This window comes from Pseudophryne corroboree, chromosome 9 (genome assembly GCF_028390025.1).
Source record: "Pseudophryne corroboree isolate aPseCor3 chromosome 9, aPseCor3.hap2, whole genome shotgun sequence".
Classification (NCBI taxonomy): Eukaryota; Metazoa; Chordata; class Amphibia; order Anura; family Myobatrachidae; genus Pseudophryne; species Pseudophryne corroboree.
Window position 1 is genome coordinate 396,365,745 of NC_086452.1, and position 24,037 is coordinate 396,389,781.

Below are 24,037 nucleotides of genomic sequence, written 5' to 3' on the forward strand. Positions count from 1 at the left end.
AGTAAACAATAACTGCCATCAATTATTAACATAAGAAAAAAAATATTTCATACCATAATCGGTGACCTAGACACAAGTATGTATGCATTTCGCAAATCAGACACTTGACTATATTTGGGGAAAACAGGAAGGAGGACGAGACATCCTCTATATGCACTCGGCGGTCACGGGACCACTGGTTGGGTGTGGGACAACATTCAACCTATAGAGCAGGCCCGGCGCTACCCGCTCAGCGAAGGGATGCAGTGCAGGGAGGCGCTGGGAGGAAGAGGCGCTCCCCCTGCTCTGCATTCCTTCCCTGCGCTGCGCCGTCCTGACACCCGTGCTGCTGCCAGCTGCTGTGCGGCGCTGGCAGCATGAAAAGCCCACTCCCCCCCTCCCCTCACCTGTGTGTCAGTGGCTCGGTAAGTATCAAAGGAGGGGGCGGAGCTACACTGACCGGAATGGGCGGAGCTAAACGGGACAGAAGGGGCGGAGCTACACGGACCAGGCTGCTGCAGTGCTGTACTGAGGGAGACAGTGGCTTAGGTAAGTGGAGGGTGACAGAGAAATGTGTGTGTGTGTGTGTGTGTGTGTGTGTGTGTGTGTGTGTGTGTGTGTATATATATGGTGGGTGTGTATGTGTGTGTCTATGTGTGTGAATTGTGTGTGTGCGCACACATTTTATTGACGCTACTACTGGGGGGGTGCATTACGTGTAAGGACGCAACTACAGGGGGGGCATTACATATAATGACGCTACTACTACTACTGGGAGGCATTACGTATAACGACTCTACTACTACTGGGGGGCATCACATGTAAGGACGCTACTACTACTGGGGGGGCCATTACGTGTAAGGAAATTAACAGGTGTGTAGGATAGAGAAGAGTCGTGGCGCCAACCGATATGAGCTGCAATTCGACTGGTATAAGGGATAGCCCCAATCCCCAAATAGAATTGTGGTAAGGTGAAATTTAACCAGAAGATGTGCGCTAATCGGGACAATTAGTAATAAAAAATTGTTACTTCCCTTATGCAACCTCTTTCGTAGCTTTTAACAAGAAATTCCGATGTCACGGATCCATATGTAGAGAGAAAATTAAAATATATGGTGTAGTATGTTCACAATAAAACGAAATTTATTAATAAAATGCTAGTATACAGTTGCTAGAAGCAAAGGTGGTAGGTGGAAAATTTACCAGAGCATACAGGTAAATGCACAATACACAGTGTCCCTAAATTCTGGTATAAAAACTTCCAAATGTTGAAATCAAGTGAAGGTGGAGGTTTACCAGATCCAGATGAAGTGATTGCGTTCAAGATGTTACCCCTGGGGGAGATATCGGCTCCGGAACCAAATTCTCCAGCAATCCCCAATCCGTCTGGCAAATGCTTCCTCCTTCGGTGGTTAGTCTGTCATACAGTGCCGACGCGTTTCGGGATCTCTCCCTTCATCAAGGCTGCATGACAGACTGTTAAAAAATTGTGCTATTTAAGCTCACATAAGAATCACTTCCGGGTCGGGGGGTCACACAGAAATAAAATCATAATACATCATATAATCTCTTGATCCTATCATATGACAAAGTAATCACTATAAGGTATGTCTTCTGTTTGAAAACTGTATAATAAACTAGTTTTTTAAACTAAAAAGCAGCATAATCGAGTAGTCACCGGAAGTGGTAATCATTTCACTTCCGGTCCGGCGATAATTGCATTTAATACAAAGTCTTAAAAGTCAATAGCAGGTACTTAATAAGTACTTAATGGTGTTCCTGTCTAACTTCATTGGTGGCAACAGTGGTTAGATGCAGTGTATTTCATGTTGGGACACCTTCTTATGCGTCCATCCGGCACTTCCGGTATGTGGAACGCATATTGAACCGCAAGCCGGCTTCCGATGACGTATTTCCTGTCAATGACCCGCAAATACAGGAAATACGGAACTGTTCTCTGCTTTTCATAAACCTATGGTAGATAGAACGTGATTCGCTTAATAAATGCTAAAACAATGCGTTCTCTATAAGCCAGACATAATTTAGTGGAATTATTAGTAAAATTACATGGTCTGCATCGTATTTAATAAATAATGGAATAATAAACAATTTCATGAGCAATTAAAAATAATCTCATGTACGTTTAAAAATACATATCATGTGACTTATGTACGTGGCTGATAGTAGATGAAACAAATCGTATATAACCAGAGAACAGGTGATAAAATATTAAAAAGCTTGTGTAGATAGTGAAAAAGGGAAAAAGGGTGGGACGGAGATCAGAGAAACCATTTTAATTCAAAGTCTGCGTTAAGGCCATTAGGAATAAGGCTTTTTAGTCTGAATATCCATTTCATTTCCGATTTTGCTAGACGAGATGTTTCGTCTCTATGTCTCCAAGTGTTTTTAATATTTTCAATTGCCAAAAACTGTAGGATATGTTTAGTGGAGGAGTTATGTTTTTCTTTAAAATGACTGGATAGGGGATGTGTCATCACTCCCTTTTTGATGTTCCTTATGTGCTCACCCAGACGGGTTTTTAGCGCCCGACTGGTTTTTCCCACATACATCATATGACAACTACACTCTATCAGATATATTACATTCGTGGTGTGGCAGGTCATGAAGTTATGAAGTTTATAAGTAGTCCCGTTTGTGTTGAATTCCTCGTATTTTGATTTGCCAGTTTGTACTTCGCGACAGGCCTGGCATGTGCCGCATCTATAGAAGCCTTTACTTCGAATCGGATGATAGTCCTGTGATGTTAGTGCACTTTTGGTAAGTTTATTTTTTAAGTTCGGTGCTTTTCGATAAATGAATTTGGGCCTTGCTGGTAAAGTGTCTTTTAAAAGAGGGTCCCTCTGCAAAAGATGCCAATGTTTTTTTATTATTGATTCGATCTTTTTATGCTGTTGAGTGAATTGTGTGATAAAGGCCAATTTATTTGTGCCCTCTTCTGGTTTTCCATGTTCTTTTACTTTCAGAAGTTCTTCCCTGTCCTTGTTCAACACTTCTTCTTTAAATTTGCCCAGTCGGACTTTATCGTAGCCCTTTTCTTCAAAACCTCTTTTCATTTGGTCAATTTGTTCTTCACATACATTTTTCTTACTGCAATTTCTTCTTAACCTGAGGAATTGGCTTTTTGGCACACTATTTAGCCAGTTCATATGGTGTTCGCTTGATACCTCTATGTAGTTATTAGCATCAGTCGGTTTCTTGTAACACTTTGTCTCCAGTTTCCCTTCCTCGATATATATATTGAGGTCCAGAAAGTGAAGTTCTTTTTGGCTTGTTGTGCAAGTGAGAGTCAGATTAAAGTCATTGTTGTTGAGTGATTGACAGAAAGAATTCAATTCCTCCTGCGGGCCTTCCCAAAAAAATATGATGTCGTCTATATAACGAAACCACAATTTGAGGTTTGTCTTAAAGTTAGGATTCGCCTTCACATGTTTCTCTTCCCAATACGACATATAGAGGTTCGCGAAACTAGGCGCAAATTTGGTGCCCATAGCAGTTCCGATTAGTTGGTTGTAATAAGATCCATTGAAATAGAAGTAGTTGTTTTTCAATATGAAGGTGATCCCTTGTATTAGTAGGTCTTTCTTATTTTCAGTAAGATCCGTCTTGTCAAGATAGTATTTGACCGCTTCTATCCCTTTTTCATGAGGGATGTTGGTGTAAAGGGCTTCCACGTCTGCAGTTATCATAAACATATTGTTGTTCCACTCAATATTTTTAAGTTTTTGTAATGTGTCGGTTGTGTCCTTTAGATGAAATTCTGTTTTATTTACTAGAGGTTGTAGATGTGCATCGATGAATTCTGATAATTTTGCAGTTAGGCTTCCAATCCCTGCCACAATAGGTCTTCCCGGGGGTTTTGTCACATTTTTATGAATTTTTGGTAGAATGTAAATTGTGGGTATCGAGGGTTCTGCGACGTTCAAAAATTCAAATTCTTTTTTCGTAAGTGTGTTCTTATCCAGATGGGTCTGTAGTAATTTATTTAAATTGGCTTTTATTTTTAATGTTGGGTCATTCCTAAGCTTGGTATATGTCTTTCCATCCTCCAATTGTCGAAGTATTTCTTTAATGTAGTCTTCTTTGTTGAGGATTACAACTCCTCCTCCCTTATCACTGGGTTTTATGACGATAGATTCATCCCCTTGTAGATCTTTCAGGGCCAACCGTTCTTTGTGGCTTAGATTGCTTTTAGTATTTTTTGTATTTTTTATATTGCCCATTTTTTCCAGATCATCCAGAACTGCCTTCTGGAAGCTGTCCACCAGGCTTCCTTTCAGATGTTTAGGATAGAATGTTGATTTGTTCTTAAATACTTCATTGCTTGTAGTTTCGCTCATTTCACCTTCTAGTTCTTTTTTGTTGAAGAATTTTTTCAAAGTTAATTTTCTCACGAATTTTTCCACATCTAAAAATATTCCGAATTGATCCATTTTATTGGTGGGGGCGAATTTCAGACCCTTCAAAAGGAGTTTTTCCTCTGTTTTTGTTAGTTGTCTGTCACTTAGATTATAAATCTTTCCCTGATTGAGATCATTGATTGGTACTTCTCCCTGTTCTTCAGTGATCTTGGGATTTGGTTTCTTTTTCTTATGTTTGACACCCCCCCTTTTCCCCCTTTTTCTTTTTAGTGGTAATGATGATAGTTCGTTCTTCCTAAAAAAGAGGTTCTTCCTATTTTATTGTGGTTCATATTGGATGAGAAGATGCGCGATGGTCTTCTGTCCATATGTCTCTCTGGATAATTTTCATGATGATTTTCATAATGATTTTCATAATCTTGATGAGATTCTCTTCTCTCTCTTCTTCCATTCAGCCTTTCAGTACTGATGTATCTTGGGTACTGTGTATTTTTGTACCATATATTCTTCCTGGTCCATCTTTGATTTGTTGGTTGTTGATAGGGCTTCCTTCTGCGATGTTCTGTTGGTCGAAAAGTAGTAAAATTGTTGTCTCTCCTTCTACTTCGTCCCCGGTACGTTGGATTTTCTCTTTCATATGAATGTGTAGGTGATCCCCTCCTTTGTGTTCTTACTTCTTTCATCTTCCTTGATGTATTCGCCTTAGGTGAATCTCTTCTGTATCTTGGACAGTCTTCCGTGTGTTGCACCGGGTGTGAGTTTTCCTTTTCTTGTCTGTATGCTGGATCCTGCTCATCATCTTCAGTAAAGGAATATACAGACACCGGTGTATCTCCATCCCTCATTAATTTGAATGGGTCTTTACCCTCCTTTTTATAGTATTCATGATCTCTTCTTAATTTATTCTGTTTTTTTAGGATGATTTCCCTTGTGTTGAGATTTATTTTGTGTTGAATATCTTTTTCTTTGTTCTTGAATTCTGTTAATTCCTGGTATGGTTCTAAACTTGTTTGTATGTGGTTGATCTGTTCTTTTAATATTTTCAATTTCTCCCGTCGTTCCTTCATGATTAATTCTAGGAGCGTAAACGAGCAGATCTCGAGTGTCCTCATCCATTCGTCTTGGAATTTTTCACTAGCATCATCAAAGGATGGTAGTTTTTTAATCCTCAAACCCTTCGGTATAATTTGATCAGCGACATATTTTTCCAGTGTCGCACATTCCCACCATAGGCGGTTTTCACGTATTAACAACTTCTCAAGGCGGCCCATAGTGCCATCCATGTCTTCATCACTGTTGTTAGTATTTTTCTCTGTAAAAACTTCTTTCAATTTTTCTTCTCTGCTCTTAAGGTGTTGGAACATGATGTCGCCTAGATACTTCTCTGTTGGGGTGTGTTTAAGGAAATTAACAGGTGTGTAGGATAGAGAAGAGTCGTGGCGCCAACCGATATGAGCTGCAATTCGACTGGTATAAGGGATAGCCCCAATCCCCAAATAGAATTGTGGTAAGGTGAAATTTAACCAGAAGATGTGCGCTAATCGGGACAATTAGTAATAAAAAATTGTTACTTCCCTTATGCAACCTCTTTCGTAGCTTTTAACAAGAAATTCCGATGTCACGGATCCATATGTAGAGAGAAAATTAAAATATATGGTGTAGTATGTTCACAATAAAACGAAATTTATTAATAAAATGCTAGTATACAGTTGCTAGAAGCAAAGGTGGTAGGTGGAAAATTTACCAGAGCATACAGGTAAATGCACAATACACAGTGTCCCTAAATTCTGGTATAAAAACTTCCAAATGTTGAAATCAAGTGAAGGTGGAGGTTTACCAGATCCAGATGAAGTGATTGCGTTCAAGATGTTACCCCTGGGGGAGATATCGGCTCCGGAACCAAATTCTCCAGCAATCCCCAATCCGTCTGGCAAATGCTTCCTCCTTCGGTGGTTAGTCTGTCATACAGTGCCGACGCATTTCGGGATCTCTCCCTTCATCAAGGCTGCATGACAGACTGTTAAAAAATTGTGCTATTTAAGCTCACATAAGAATCACTTCCGGGTCGGGGGGTCACACAGAAATAAAATCATAATACATCATATAATCTCTTGATCCTATCATATGACAAAGTAATCACTATAAGGTATGTCTTCTGTTTGAAAACTGTATAATAAACTAGTTTTTTAAACTAAAAAGCAGCATAATCGAGTAGTCACCGGAAGTGGTAATCATTTCACTTCCGGTCCGGCGATAATTGCATTTAATACAAAGTCTTAAAAGTCAATAGCAGGTACTTAATAAGTACTTAATGGTGTTCCTGTCTAACTTCATTGGTGGCAACAGTGGTTAGATGCAGTGTATTTCATGTTGGGACACCTTCTTATGCGTCCATCCGGCACTTCCGGTATGTGGAACGCATATTGAACCGCAAGCCGGCTTCCGATGACGTATTTCCTGTCAATGACCCGCAAATACAGGAAATACGGAACTGTTCTCTGCTTTTCATAAACCTATGGTAGATAGAACGTGATTCGCTTAATAAATGCTAAAACAATGCGTTCTCTATAAGCCAGACATAATTTAGTGGAATTATTAGTAAAATTACATGGTCTGCATCGTATTTAATAAATAATGGAATAATAAACAATTTCATGAGCAATTAAAAATAATCTCATGTACGTTTAAAAATACATATCATGTGACTTATGTACGTGGCTGATAGTAGATGAAACAAATCGTATATAACCAGAGAACAGGTGATAAAATATTAAAAAGCTTGTGTAGATAGTGAAAAAGGGAAAAAGGGTGGGACGGAGATCAGAGAAACCATTTTAATTCAAAGTCTGCGTTAAGGCCATTAGGGAGGCATTACGTATAACGACTCTACTACTACTGGGGGGCATCACATGTAAGGACGCTACTACTACTGGGGGGGCCATTACGTGTAAGGACGCTACTACTACAGGGGGGGTATTACGTATAACGCTACTACTACTGGCGGGCGTTACATGTAAGGACGCTACTACTACTGGGGGGCATTATGTATGAGGATGTTACTACTACTGTGGGGGCATTACGTATAAGGATGCTACTACTACTGGGGGGGCCATTACGTTTAAGGACGCTACTACTACTACTGGGGGGGGGCATTACATATAAGGACGCTACTACTACTGGGGGTGCACTATGTATAAGGACGCTACTACTACTTGGAGTGCACTACGTATAAGGACGCTACTACTACTGGGGGGGGGGCATTACGTATAAGGATGCTGCTACTACTGGGGGGGCCATTACGTGTAAGGACGCTACTACTACTGGGGGGGCATTATGTATAAGGACGCTAATACCACTGGGGGGGGCATTATGCATAAGGACGCTACTACTACTGGGGAGGCATTATGTATATGGACGCTAATACTACTGGGGGGGGGGGGCATTATGCATAAGAACGCTACTACTACGGGTGGGGCATTACGTATAAGATAAATAAGATTGTGCTACATTTTGGCGTAATTTTAAATGGGGGTATTATTGTGTTGCCATGCCCCTTACTTGTGAGACCACACCCCTTTTCCCGGCGCGCGCCAAAGGATTATGGGAGGGCGCAAATTTATAGTTTGCAGGGGGGCGCCGAACACCCTAGCACCGGCCCTGCTATAGAGTATGCTGGGACAGTGCTTTGGCCTATAATGCCTGATTTCCGACGAACATTTCACACATACATGTACCTACGTCTTTGTACACTGATGTTTGGATTCAATTGAGGTTCTGCTGAATAGGTGAAGAGGACACAAACAAATCGTGACAGTGACATATAAAATTTTCATGATCTACATATTCCTATAATTTTCTGAACATTGTTCCATTTCTGGAACGTATGCTAGGTCTGTTTAATCATTGAACAAGGGTTATAAGTAGTGTCCTTCCTAAATAACATAAACCTTCGGAGTTCGGGGAGAGCCACTCATAAACCTTTCTTCCACATATATAATGAGCTCTTTATCTGCAATGTGTGAATAGCCATTGTCTGATTGTTCCTGATTACCTCTGAACTCCATAACTACTAGACCTTTGATTTTTCTCTGATTTTAAGAAACTGATCGGCTAATCCTGGGATCCTATAAGGAAATCACTCCTTCCTACAGAACCAGTTCCAGTCCCACACTTGACTCCTCATTAAAAAAAAACCTCGCAAAAATAGAATATCCTGAAAGAAAATGTTTGTCAGTGGGAAAGAGAGAAAAGAGAAATAGAACAAAACAACTCTTGTTCATAACAAATCAATTACAATGACAGGTCTTTCTGCAATCCTTTAGTATGCTCAGGTAGTGTTCAACAGTGCCTCCTCTCAGTCTTCACGGAACAGAGTCTCTGGTGATAATTTTGCGATCTCTTGCTCTTTGAAAACACAGTTCACTTGGAACACACAGTTCATTTTGCTCTCCACCTTACTCTTTGAACACACAGTTCACTTCGAACACACAAACTCGATGAATGTGAGCAATAAACTACTTTGTCACGAGTTCTCTCCGGGTCAACGACCTACTTGCAGTGGGACGAGTGGACCCAAGTCTCTCTTTCGGCGACCTTTAGTGCGGTCAACAAATCTTGGTATGGTCCTTCCCACCTGTCTATCAGGCAACCTGAGCGTAAGAACAATCACACAGTCTCTTGGTTCACAATCAAGACAGTTAGCATTTGGCATACCAGCAATCAACAGTTTCAAGTTCTTTGTCAAGTTCTCAAATGCTGGCTCATCTCAACAAGGTACTGTACTGTCACCTCATTGGTGTATTTCTGATCATTGTGCGGATCAATCATGACATGAGGTTGTCTTCCAAAAACAACCCAAAAAAAAACACAAATACCAAAACCAAATTTCGAAGAGGGTGATTCGTTAAGTGAAGATCTGTGAGTGGTTCCGAAGCTACATAATACTAGTGGCAGTATCTATGATCACAATAGTACAAGTTCAAGCTTTGCTCCTACTTCTAGGGGTACCATTATCTACACACAAAGTTCTGCGCAATTTTTCTTTGCGGTAAACACAGCAGCATCCGTGGTGGCAGGAAATACCTCTACCCAGTTTGAGAAAACATCAGTGCACACCAATACATAACAATAATTCCTAAAGGGTGTTAACTGTAAGAAGTCGATTTGTATTTCCTGAAAAGATCCGTCTGCAGGAGGGATATGGGATGGCTCTGTTGGTATTGCTTTACCAATATTCTTCCTCAAGCAAGTAAGACAGGTCATTGCTCTCTTTACCTGCATGAGAATAGAATCCTGGCGCACACCAGTAGACTCTCATCAGCCTGCACCTACCCTCTTTGCCTAGATGAGTCAGACCGTGTGCCACCTCAGCTAGACTTGGAAGGTATGCTCTGGGGGCTACTGGCTTACCGTGTCCACCTGCCCACAGTCCTGAGGACTCCTGGCCATACCCCTTTGTCCTCCAGACTGCCTTTTCCTGTAAGGGAACACCATTTTTTTGTATCTTAATTTAACTATCGTGTGTTTGCAGGGTAGAGTACAATGAGCATAACTCAAAAAAATAAAATAAACATCTCTAGAGGAGAGAAAGAAGAAGAAAATGAAAAAGAAAATGTCAAGTTTGCCATTCACCAACAGGCATATCAGTGTCTATACAAAATTTCCCTTCACCAGTATTCCCATTCTCCACCCTTTGTGCATGACAAGGCACACTGCAGTAATACTGGTGTCATCGTGCTGTTGAGATATACTGGGTTTGGGCAGAACTCTGAAGGACCTAGGCATGTGGAGTTTGAACTGTACTTGGGTCCATGTATTGTACCACCCTGTGTGAACGCAAAAGATGAAGAGGAAACTGTAGAGAAACAGAATAGAGGTTGGTGACAGATGAGTTTGTAGAGGTGAAGAAGATTTTATAAAAATTTGACAACTGGATTGGGCACTACAGGGAAGTGATTCTCTACTTGGTCTACTCCCCTTGAAAAAAAATTATGTGTTTCTTATCTCTACTGGGACTATCCCAGCCATCAATCCAGTGTACTGTCCATCCTAAGATCATAGGGAACCCGGTATCTGTGAGATAATTTCCTCTACCTGTGATGGACATGCATCTAGAACAGTGAAATGTAACATTAGTAAGTTGCATTTATTTTGTTCTTCCCATTAGCCGAATCTGTGTTTTCTATATGGCTTATGATTCCTTACTATATGTCCCTTGGTCCCGTCTATGTGTTTAATAATGTGGCTTGTGTTTTCTGTCTAGGGGATCTATATTGACTATGTGTACTACTACTCCTACAATCTCTGGCAAAATGCCCTTCCTTCCTACAAGTGTAACATATTATTGACCATTAGGGATCTGGGGTTTGGACTGATGGGTCTTTCCTGTATGTGCCAGTATACTTACCGTCCTCAACCTCTCCACCTGTTGTTCTCTGCGCCTAACACTATTCTTGTGATGTTCAATAGCACACTATCTAAGATTAGCTACTGTGACCTTTCCAATTTTGCAAAGAAGTCTGCACCCTGACACTCAATGCCTTATTGAGCCCGTCCATTTGCACAGAGACAGCCACCTCCCATTTGCCGAATTAGTGCTTACCAGTGATCTTATCCAGATGGAGAGTTTTCTATTTCTGCAAGAGACAAAAACAAAAAAAAATTTAACAAGCTTCTAGGTCATGCAAAGTATTTCATTCAATCCTTCTCATCCTGTATTAAGGGTCTGTACATGGTTCAACAAACATTTCCAAGCTCATTTTGACTAGGGGCATTACTAGGAATGAATACTTCTTATATGGTAACTGAAAGAAATACCCTGGGGTTACCTTGTCTCTGTCCGCTTTCCTACTGGCAAATACTAATGTGCGGACAGGTTTTTTCTCCATTTCTGACGTTACTTTCTTGATTTTTTTATTTTTATTTTTGGGTTTTACTATATATGTACACGAATGATACCATACTTACCTGTTCCACTGGTCTCAGCCACTTCCCCCACAGGCTACAGCTCTTCTTTTACCGGTTGGATACTCCTCTGGGTGCATGAGAAATGGCTGAAACCGATCAGGTCACCTTCTCCTCCTAAATAAAACTTCAACATTCATTAGTACATATATAGGTTACAGTCATATTTTTCATATTTTTATTATTTTCTATAGTTTGTATGCTGGTCGTAACTGCTTCCACATCTACATATGGCGGTGTACTTGCATTCTCTTTTTTTTTTTTCCTGCTTATTTATTGTTGCTACAAGTTCAAACAGTTCTTATATTTCCATTCTTGTCTTATATGACTTTGGTTTGACATACCACCTGCAATACCTTAGGATCAAACTCACCAACCCCTCTTGCTGTCACAGGTTTAAATAATTTGTATGTCTGACCCTTAGTTTTCGGGATTTTATCAGACATATTCTTATCCTTAAGTTCTGCAATACCTCTGGTTCAAAGCTGCCCACTTTAGGGAATGGTACCCTATCTTTGTCAGTCATACATACCCATTCAGACAAAAAGTCTTCCGTGTGTGATCCATATTTACCACACATAACAAACCTCGCTGACCCCTTGGGACGCGGCACCTCAACCTGAACTCTAGTTACCAAACGCCCACTGCTTGTGCAATTGGATCCCATCGCGGACTTTTTATTTTTTAGGCAATCCCCAATGCACACCGCAGATAGACGGTGAAAATTCTTAGAGTGCTTTTACCCACTCCTTCTCCGCCGAGTACCACGACTCACTCCAATAGTGACCACCGCGAACCCAGTGAGGCCCCTATCTGGTTTCTATTCACTGGAAGTGTTTAGGAGTGACTTACCTATTCCAGTGAATATACATCGCTGGAGATTTTCCTGAGAGAGACCAGCGAAAACTCCCTATACACTTATACACAAATCACACTTGCGTATGCTCTATACAGCGCTAATGATACCGCGATTTTACGCAAAAGCTCGTAAAGGGGTATCCAGTTGCGCTATATATATCACACCCACAAATGCGCGGTCCAATCGCACAGCATATAGGTACTTGTTACCCATCTGCCGTACAACCACGGGTCGATGTACAAACTGCGACCCTCAGTTCGGAGCGTAATACAAAAACCTTTTACCTTTAATCACAATACTATGCACTTCACGCTTCTCTGCAAATCACCTCACGATTTGCATATTTCAATCTATATTAACGTGAGTCAGCCACTTCACGCCACCAAACCTCCTCTTACTTGATGTAGCACGGGACCCGACTTCCGGGGTTTAGTTCCACTCACTCCTACGTTCGCTCGCTCAAGTACACTTTGTCTTTTCTGTACAGGAAATTTGGATTCATTCAGGTTGGCAGCTTTACCCCAGAGGCAATACAGTTTTTAAACTAAATTTAGAGTAACCTGCTTTTGAAATCTGATAGTTATGTGCTATTGTATTAAATGTCTACTATCCCACCTTTGAACTAAACAACACTATTGTATAATTTGTATTTAGCGCCCGCATTCTTACGCACTTTGCGCAAACACGCGACCGTGCGTGTCCCTTACGCTGCGTGCGCAGTCCTTTACTTTGTCCGAGACACGTGTACAAAACCCTGCGTCCGCAATAAAACAAATCACACAGCTTCTATAAATGTGAGCAATAATAACTACTATTGCCCACTAGACACAACTTGTTCTGTATAAACTTTTATGCAGACCTGCATTTGTGTCTTTACGCTTACTTCCTTAAAATACTGTTATTTCAGTTTTAACTATACAGCAACAAATGTATCATATTTCACACAGATCTATAATGAATCTAGCAATAATCAATCATTTAAATGATATGATTCAGATTGGATAGCTATCTTGCAGAACATACACTGATATAAACACACACATAATTATAATAATATTATATATATATGTACCATTCACTGGTCTCCTATGAGACTCATTTACCCATTCAGTGCTTCTAATCTGCATATCAACAGAGGTTCATATGCCTGTTCAAGAGGGTAGTGGTAGAGGTTAATTAACATTTCAATGGCTATCCTAAACTAGCAAGCAGAGTTAACTGAATCCTAGAGGTAAAAGAAAAAAAAAACATTTTTTTATATCTGTGTGTAATTCTTACACTAAGTATTCATCTATTAACTCTCACTAGGCCCAGCTGAAACTATTTGTAATTGACTATGGCATGGGTTAAATAAATGCATTGGTAACTCATAAATGGTGTTTGATGTGACCAAGGAGAGCTGATTATTCTGAGCAGTGAAAATCAGCCATTTAGAAAATGACCTTCCCAAAATGGCCACTGCTCCTCCCCCTTCCACATTCATGAGGGTTACACAAAATGGTGGACAGGCCATGTGTTTAGTCCAAAATGGAGGACAGACTCTGCAGCTTCCTTTGTCACAAAGAAATCACACATCATAAAAGCACCAGAAGTTATTTTAGGCCTGAGTTAAAAATAAAAACTATATCAAAGGCTATGCAGCAACTTTTAAATATACTTTTAAACCTACTTAAACAGATAAACAATCCAATCTGAATAAAACACAATATGACTTATTTGAACCTTGTTCTGCAACAATAAAAATACATTTTAGTATCTTAAATATTATGATAAACGCATTGTCCCTTGAATTTCATATCAGCGTCTTACTAATAACAAAACAATACACACGGATATGATGATTTTCTCAGCTTTAGGATGCGTCCATCACAAGCTGATCGACCACAGCGTTGCGTTTATAATGTACAGTGCATCATTAAGAACGTGATATCGCGGACCAGCCCCCATCTAAGAATGCCAAATTGATTTCTCACAAATATTTAAAATGCCCGCTCTAATATATATTGTAAATGCCTGCATCTCTTATTACCATATCCCATGAATGTGCGCTATACATCGCAAAACACTGCATCCCATAAGAGAAAACAATACACCCACACATTATCTGAGTTCCAAAGCTCATTGATGTATATATTTGTTATTAAAAAGGATATGGATTCAATATATTACAAAGTACAGTATACCTATAGTTACATGGTTACACTCACACAGTAAGCAGATTTAACTTACAGTTACATACAGTTACATGCCAGCGATACAATACCATTATCCTTAAGTTATATAAATTCGTCTTTCCATATCACTCTCTCTCTCTGTAAAGTAATGCTGGGACTCCATCTTCCTCTGAGACCTTACAGCAACTCTGAGACCAAAACAGGAACTACCTTCCTGTGTGATCAGCAAAATGTGTTATCTAGTTTGGGGGAAGGGACTCTCTTTCATTCATGATGAGTCACTAGTTTCTTTGTATATGCTGAACAGGTTCAGCCTTGGGGACATCCAAAGGGGCTGGCTTGAGTTTCCTGTCCACCACCTGTTTGGAATATCTATTGTTCTAATAAAAGTGATTTTAGCTTTTATACATTTAATCATAATTATCCGCTGCAATGTCCCACAACTTCACAACAAGCATCAAATGAATCTACACATCAATCTGGTTGCCTCAATAGTAAACATGACAGGTCTATCTTGTTTCGTTCAAATAATACACATTCATGACATTAATTCATTAGATAATTTTAAATCATCATGATGTCTGGCGCTTGATATTATTATAATTATGTACTGTATGAAATAAGTGTCGAATCCATCTCTGTGGCATGTCCGTGTAAATGCGTGTGTTACCATTTATTACTGTGCTCGCTGCGCGTATTTGCAAGTATAGCGACTTATATGTGTGTAGTTTGTATGTTCTCTTTATGTAATATTTTTTTTTACTTCGACAGTACCATATTTATAAAATAGTAAATATGTATTTTATTAGAAATACACCAAATTTTGAAAAAGTTCAGAACAGTTTGGTACGCACCTTTTAGGGGGAGGCATTTGATATGCCACCTGTCGGGATCCCGGCGCTCACCATACTGGCACAGGGACCCCAACAGCCGGCATACCGACAACTATTCTCCTTCTTGGGGTGTCCACGTCAACCCTCGAGGAAGAATAAATCAAGCCACCGTGCCCGCAATGTGGCGAGCGAAGCGAGCCCGCAAGGGGCTCTTTTGTGCTCACCCCGTGGCCGGCGGTCGGGATCCTGGCGCTGGTATGCTGGGCACAGGAATCCCGACAGCCGGCATAACGTAGTAGACCCCCTTTTAAGAAGCAATAACTTCTTAAAATGAGTTCTGAGATGTTTTATGTAAACAGGGGGAGATACTGACGGTTGTTCCTTTGATAGACGTGCAGACAGGCAGATAATTACATAGCTAGACAGAGATATATTATACAGCACCACAAGTACGACTAGGGAAAAGACTGAACAGTACAGATACATGAAAGAATAAAGTAAGTTGATGGGATTTAGAGATTGATTACATCATCTTGCTTACCATCAGCTCCTCACAAACAGGAGAGGGGAGGTAACTAATACCCCTTTCACACCGCAGCTTGTACCCGGTATTTTGCCATTTTAACTGGCTTCCTAAACGGGTCAAGCTGCGATGTGAAAGGGTCCCCTTCAATTTACCGTTTTCAAAATACCTGTATTTTGAAACGGTAAAAAAGAAGGGTCCTACCCGTTTCAGTCCCATTTCACTGTGCAGTGTGAAAGGGTCTGAAACGGTATTTGCAAGCCCCAGCAGGTCATAGGCTGTCTCCATGTGTGATGTCAGCAGCCACAACCAGGAAACAGCTTGGAAAACACAGGAGACACATGTGAGAGTGGCTTTATAAACGTTTAGACTGCAAAGCCATTATAAAATGTCTAATTGGAGTGATGAAGAGGTGAGGGAGCTGCTTTAGGATCAGAGGGGATGAGGAAATCTGCTGCCAAATTACTGGGACAGTCAAGGATACCCTCATATATAAAAACATAGCAAAAATGCTTCAAGCTGCTGGGTTCCATCGTACGACTATCCAAATTATTAATAATGAATTAATTAATTAATAATTATTAATAATGTGTGGGCCAGAAAAGTCCATTTATAATGACAACCACTGTTTTCTATGGGTGAAACGGGTTCAGTGTGAAAGGTACCAAAACGGTAATGAAATGGTAATTTACTGGTTACAACATGAGATGTGAAAGGGGTTTAACTGCTCAGATCCGTTTTAAGAACCGTTTCAAATACCATTTCAAAAGCAGGTTTTGCGATGTGAAAGCAGCATTAGAGGGCTTCTGAGTCAGTATGCATACCTTCCAACATTTTCTCTAGGTAAAGAGGGACAGCCGCGATCAATTTTGAAAGGGGTGTGGCCTGTGGAAAAGGGGCGTGACTCAGCGGAAGTGCCGAGATCACGATCCACGCCCCCATTTCCGTCACTGAGTGGGCATGCCCAGCGCTCTGTGAGCCGCTGGCATGCCCCCTCTCCCTCTGCCTCCAGTGAATAGACGCTGTGCGCGTGCTGCTCTGCTAAGCAGGGCAGCGGGTGACAGGAGCCTCCCAACTGCCCCCCAGTGGCAAACGCAGGATTTCTAGAGGGGGGTTTCCAAATGGCAGTCCACAATCTCCCACTCTGTGAACATTGGAGTATTAATGTAAATATTGGTCTTTTACTCTTTTTATACACTGTCTACTGTATGGAATACACTATTAATATTTAACACTATAGATTGTCTTTAGTATAGGGTGTATCAATAAAGTGGTCAGGAAAAGGTAAAACATACCATAATAAATGCATAAACATAATTAACCCAGTACTACACTTTCTAAGCACACATTCTCCCGCCTCATGTTAAGGCTTCTGTCTCTTCCTGGTCGCTGCTCTCTGGTCCAGTGCACTGATTGAGGGCTCAGATCCACACACATAGCAAACTTGGTAGAAGAAGCTGCTCCCACTGGCCATGTGCAGAACCTCTGCTCTGTTCCTTACACTGCATGATGTGGCGGTAACTATAGTAATCATATTACTGTATATACCATTGCTTTTGTTGTCATAATGTGAGCCGCTTGGCAAGAGAAGGGGGGTTTCTGGGCAACCAGAACCCCCCCTGCGTGTGCCTATGCCCCCACACCGCGGGTCAGTGCGGCCCGGACAGCGGGACAGTCCCCAAAAAACGGGACTGTCCCGCGAAAATCGGGACAGTTGGGAGGTATGAGTATGTCACGGGCAGCAGTACACTAGGCCGCATAGGCTCCTTTCACACCACACTGGACGTATATACAGCCGTCCACACACTCGTAGGTGTATGGACAAGTGTATACACCCTCAGGTGCTGGTACTTACCAAAGATGGAGATTAAATAATGGTGTGATCTGCTGCTCCTAATTATAAGGATAATTGCATTCCTTATATCAGACAAGAACCAACACTAACTGCAGGGATATAACCCCCTGTAGAAAAAAAGGAGCGCTGACCACATAAATTAAAGGAGACAACTAAAATTCTTCACATTAAAAAATATTAATTTATTAACATACAATGCTGCAGCATAAAAACTAAAACAATCCATAATATGCGTTTATGAGATATACGTATAAGACCAATATAGCTATCTGGAATTCGCTAAAATTCAGAGGCTTGGACCCTAATATCTAGAAATGTCCACTGATTTTATAATGAACTAGCTAAGAATAATTATTCCAAACACTTAATGTATTCATGTGTCCTCAATTCGTCAGTGTTCCAATTGAACATGTGTGCACACATTTGTTGGATGGGTAATTACCATGTGTTATTAGCCTAGACGTCACCTCCAAACTTTGATTTGTTGAAACAATTCCACTTTTAGACTCCCTCTGCTGGTGCTCATCCGTTTTCTGCATTATATCTGGAGTAGATATCAATGGGGACTGTCCACAGTGCTCCAGTTCCCTCTGCTGGTTGCTCACCATTATTACAGGTACACTGGTTATTACGCTCACCAGAAGCTGGTAATCACGTCAATGGGCAAGAGATGATCGTCACTGGTTGCAGTCACTTCGAAAACGCGTTTCTCCGCCTTTCCAACACACTCAGCGGCTTCCTCAGTTCGAGCTGAGGAAGCCGCTGAGTGTGTTGGAAAGGCGGAGAAACGCGTTTTCGAAGTGACTGCAACCAGTGACGATCATCTCTTGCCCATTGACGCGATTACCAGCTTGTGGTCAGCGTAATAACCAGTGTACCTGTAATAACGGTGAGCAACCAGCAGAGGGAACCAGAGCACTGTGGACAGTCCCCATTGATATCTACTCCAGATATTCTGCAGCAAACGGATGAGCACCAGCAGAGGGAGTCTAAAAGTGGGATTGTTTCAACAAATCAAAGTTTGGAGGTGACGTCTAGGCTAATAACTCATGGTAATTACCCATCCAACAAATGTGTGCACACATGTTCAATTGGAACACTAACGAATTGAGGACACATGAATACATTAAGTATTTGGAATAATTATTCTTAGCTAGTTCATTATAAAATCAGTGGACATTTCTAGATATCAGGGTCCAAGCCTCTGAATTTTAGCGAATTCCAGATAGCTATATTGGTCTTATACGTATATCTCATAAACACATATTATGGATTGTTTTAGTTTTTATGCTGCAGCATTGTATGTTAATAAATTAATTCATATTTTTTAATGTGAAGATTTTTAGTTGTCTCCTTTAATTGATGTGGTCAGCGCTCCTTTTTTATACAGGGGGTTATATCCCTGCCGTTAGTGTTGGTTCTCCTTTCACACCAACCAGTTCCTGTAATCTGCTCAGTTGCAGGCTTGCAGCGCACCTCTGCCTCTTTGCATGATCCCTTAAACAAAGTGGGGCTAGAAGATTGGGTTTATAATAAACAAACACACAGACAGTAAAAACACTCATACTCACCTCTCCTGCTGGATTGTACCCTTCCTCCGAGGTCCGCGCGATGACATCAACAAAGTTTGGCACGCAGACCCCCTCTTCCGGACGGCCGGGTGGGGACGGGACCTCCTCTCCTGTTATCGGCCGGCTGCCGCAGCACAAGGTGCACGCCGTTCTGTACAATGAGTTGGTGACGCGCGGGAGGGGGCAGGGCCCCTTTTTCCAGGAGAATCCCGGATCTGGGAGAGAGGAAAAGCCTCCTGGAGGGTTGCCACCAAATCCTGGAGAATCCAGGAAATCCGGTAGAGGTGGCAACCCTACTCGCCAGGCAGTGATCCACATAAAAGGGGACAGATATAGGGGCCTATTATCATTAATCACATTTGCAGTGCGGTCTGGCGTGAAATATTAGCGCACAAGATCGCACTGCAGAATGCAATTAAATCAGCAGGATGCATCATTTAGCAGCCGTAGGGACCGGTGCTCCAAAAGGAGCATGTCCTTGTAATGTGCCGAGTGTGATGTTGGGGCTGCTACCTTAATATTTGCCATATACTATGGTGCATAGAATAGGGGTAATTGTATCTCTCTTACCATCTTTTTTATTTCTTGCAAATCCATACCCGGGCTGATTTCTAAAAGAAGCTGAAAGTTATCAACGCTGGCCAGGAAAATTGAACATTTTTACCTTTGCCTTTAGTTTCCTGGCCATCTAGAGCAGAACTTATACAGAACTATATAAAAGTAATGACTACAATAGAGGAGCAAAGGAGAACATACCCGTGAGTAAACGGTCTTCTTTGTCAAAGCCCTATGCATACTTGCCTAATTTTTGGACCATATTGGAGGTCTAATGGATGCGTACATGACATTCCAGTTATTGTCCCTCACACGACAAAGATGGGGCCTGATATATAGTGAAACAATCTCATCATAGCACCACCCACTTCACCAATACTATCTTTTATTAATATGGTGCCACACTGTGTCTGCAGCACCGTACACAGATTAACCAATACAATTATACATCATTAGATGGGATAACAGTAAAACACAAACATTATTTATTATCATTAAGTTTATAAAGCGTATCCATATTCCACAGAGCTTTACGTAAAATATGGCAGTCATTCACATCACTGAAGGGCAGAGATACTCGCTATGCCTTGCACAAGCAAGTAGTGGGCAGAACAGGAAGTAAATCAGCGCTCAATGAACTTGTACCCAATAAGTGAGCGGACAGAGGGCCAAATTCATGTTTGTACGCAAATGCAATTGCGATTCTTTAGGCTACGGAGCTGCTAATGTTAGCAAGTGAAGCTGCCTCCCATAAATAAAAAAATAAAAAAAGTCCACCGTACTCATCGCAAGCTCAATTGCATATACATTAACAGACTATACATACCGTATATACTCGAGTATAAGTCGACCCAAATATAAACCTGGGAAAACTTATTGACTCGAGTATAAGCCTAGGGTGGGAAATGCAGCTCTAGCCGTACACAGCCCTCATACTGCCAGATATGCCCCCACAGTGCCAGATATGCCCTCATACTGCCAGATATGCCCCCACACTGCCAGATATGCCCTCATACTGCCAGATATGCCCCCACACTGCCAGATATGCCCTCATACTGCCAGATATGCCCCCACAGTGCCAGATATGCCCTCATACTGCCAGATATGCCCCACAGTGCCAGATATGCCCTCATACTGCCAGATATGCCCCCCACAGTGCCAGATATGCCCTCATACTGCCAGATATGCCCCACAGTGCCAGATATGCCCTCATACTGCCAGATATGCCCCCACACTGCCAGATATGCCCTCATACTGCCAGATATGCCCCACAGTGCCAGATATGCCCTCATACTGCCAGATATGCCCCCACACTGCCAGATATGCCCTCATACTGCCAGATATGCCCCCCACAGTGCCAGATATGCACTCATAGTGCCAGATATGCCCCCACAGTGCCAGATATGCCCTCATAGTGCCAGATATGCCCCCTCAGTGCCACATATGCCCCCAAGTGCCAAATATGCTCCCCCAGTGCCAGTTAGAACTTACCCTCTGTCGCTCCCGCGCTGTCATGTGAAGGAGGGACACGGAGGGCACAGCGCGCCTCTCCTGTGTCCCTCCTGCGTCTCTGGCGGCAGCGGCGTGTGTGTGTTAAATGAAGTGCCGGTTCGTGAGCCAATCAGAGCTTACGAACGGGTACTTCATTTAATAGACCCACCGCTGCCGCCGGAGACGCAGGAGGGACACAGGAGAGGCGCGCGCTGTGCCCTCCATGTCCCTCCTTCCCACTGACTCGAGTATAAGCCGAGGGGGCTTTTTCAGCACGAAAAAAAATAAGAATTTACTTACCGATAATTCTATTTCTCGTAGTCCGTAGTGGATGCTGGGGACTCCGTCAGGACCATGGGGAATAGCGGGCTCCGCAGGAGACAGGGCACATCTAAAAAGCTTTTTAGGTCACATGGTGTGTACTGGCTCCTCCCCCTATGACCCTCCTCCAAGCCTCAGTTAGGTACTGTGCCCGGACGAGCGTACACAATAAGGAAGGATCTTGAATCCCGGGTAAGACTCATACCAGCCACACCAATCACACCGTACAACTTGTGATCTGAACCCAGTTAACAGTATGATAACAAAACGAAGTAGCCTCTGAAAAAATGGCTCACAACAATAGTAATAACCCGATTTTTGTAACAATAACTATGTACAAGCATTGCAGACAATCCGCACTTGGGATGGGCGCCCAGCATCCACTACGGACTACGAGAAATAGAATTATCGGTAAGTAAATTCTTATTTTCTCTAACGTCCTAGTGGATGCTGGGGACTCCGTCAGGACCATGGGGATTATACCAAAGCTCCCAAACGGGCGGGAGAGTGCGGATGACTCTGCAGCACCGAATGAGAGAACTCCAGGTCCTCTTTAGCCAGAGTATCAAATTTGTAAAATTTTACAAACGTGTTCTCCCCTGACCACGTAGCTGCTCGGCAAAGTTATAATGCCGAGACTCCTCGGGCAGCCGCCCAGGATGAGGCCACCTTCCTTGTGGAATGGGCATCTACATATTTCGGCTGTGGCAGGCCTGCCACAGAATGTGCAAGCTGAATTGTACTACAAATCTAGCGTGCAATAGACTGCTTAGAAGCAGGAGCACCCAGCTTGTTGGGTGCATACAATATAAACAGCAAGTCAGACTTTCTGACTCCAGCCGTCCTAACTATATATATATATATATATATATATTTTTAGGGCCCTGACAACGTCTAGTAACTTGGAGTCCTCCAAGTCCCCAGTAGCCGCAGGCACCACAATAGGTTGTTTCAGGTGACAACGCTGACACCCCTTTAGGAAGAAACTGGAGACGAGTCCCAGTTCTGCCCTGTTCAAATGGAAAATTCTAATATGGGCTTTTGTAAAACAAAACCGCCCATTCTTTTTGACAATCGCCTGGCCGAGGCCAGGACTAACAACATGGTCACTTTCCATGTGAGATATTGGTCAACAGCATGGTCACTTTCCATGTGAGATATTTCAAATCCACAGATTTGAGCGGTTCAAACCAATATGATTTTAAGGAATCCCAACACTATGTTGAGATCTCACGGTGCCCCTAGAGGCACAAAAGAACTGTATATGGAATACACCCTTTACAATCTGGACTTCAGGAACTGAAGTCAATTTTTTCTGGAAGAAAATCTACAGGGCCGAAATTTAAATCTTAATGAACCCCAATTTGAGACTCAAAACACTCCTGTTTTCAGGAAGTGCAGAATCGACCTAGTTGAATTTCCTTCGTGGAGCCTTCCTGGCCTTACCCACGCAACATATTTTCACCACATGTGGTGATGACGTTGTGCGGTCACCTCCTTCCTGGCTTTGACCAAGGTAGGTATGACCTCTTATGGAATGCCTTTTTCCCTTCAGAATCCGGTATTCAAACCGCCATGCCGTCAAACGCAGCCGCGGTAATTCTTGGAAAAGACATGGTACTTGCTGAAGCAAGTCCCTTCTTAGCTCCCCAGGCCCTTAGTCCTCTGTGAGCATCTCTTGAAGCTCCGGGTACCAAGTCCCTCTTGGCCCATCCGGAGCCACTAGTATAGTTCATACTCCTCTATGTCTTATAATTCTCAATACCTTGGTTATGAGAAACAGAGGAGGGAACCCATACACTGACTGGTACACCCACGGTGTTACCAGAACATCCACAGCTATCGCCTGAAGGTCTCATGACCTGGCGGAATACCTGTCCCGTTTTTCGGGCGGGACGCTATCATGTCCACCTTTGGTCTTTGCCAACGGTCCACAATCATGCTGAAAAACTTCCCTATGAAGTTTCCACTCTCCCGGGTGGAGGTCATGCCTGCTGAGGAAGTCTGCTTCCCAGTCGTCCACTCCCGGAAAGAACACTGCTGACAGTGCTATCACATGATTTTCCGCCTAGCGAAAAATCCTTGCAGTTTTGTCACTGCCCTCCTGCTTCTTGTGCCGCCCTTTCTGTTTACGTGGGCGACTGCCGTGATGTTATCCCACTGGATCAATACCGGCTGACCTTGAAGCAGAGGTCTTGCTAAGTTTAGAGCCTTATAAATTTGCTCTAAGCTTATTTATGCAGAGAGAATTCTCCAGACTTAATCACACATCCCTGGAAATTTTTTTTCCTGTGTGACTGTTCTCCAGCCTCTCAGGCTGGCCTCCGTGGTCACCGGCATCCAATCCTGAATGCCAAATCTGCGGCCCTCTAGAAGATGAGCACTCTGTAATCACCACAGGAGAGACACCCTTGTCCTTGGATATAGGGTTATCCGCTGATGCATCTGAGGATGCGATCCGGACCATTTGTCCAGCAGATCCCACCGAAGAGTTCTTGCGGGAAATCTGCCGAATGGAATTGCTTCGTAATAAG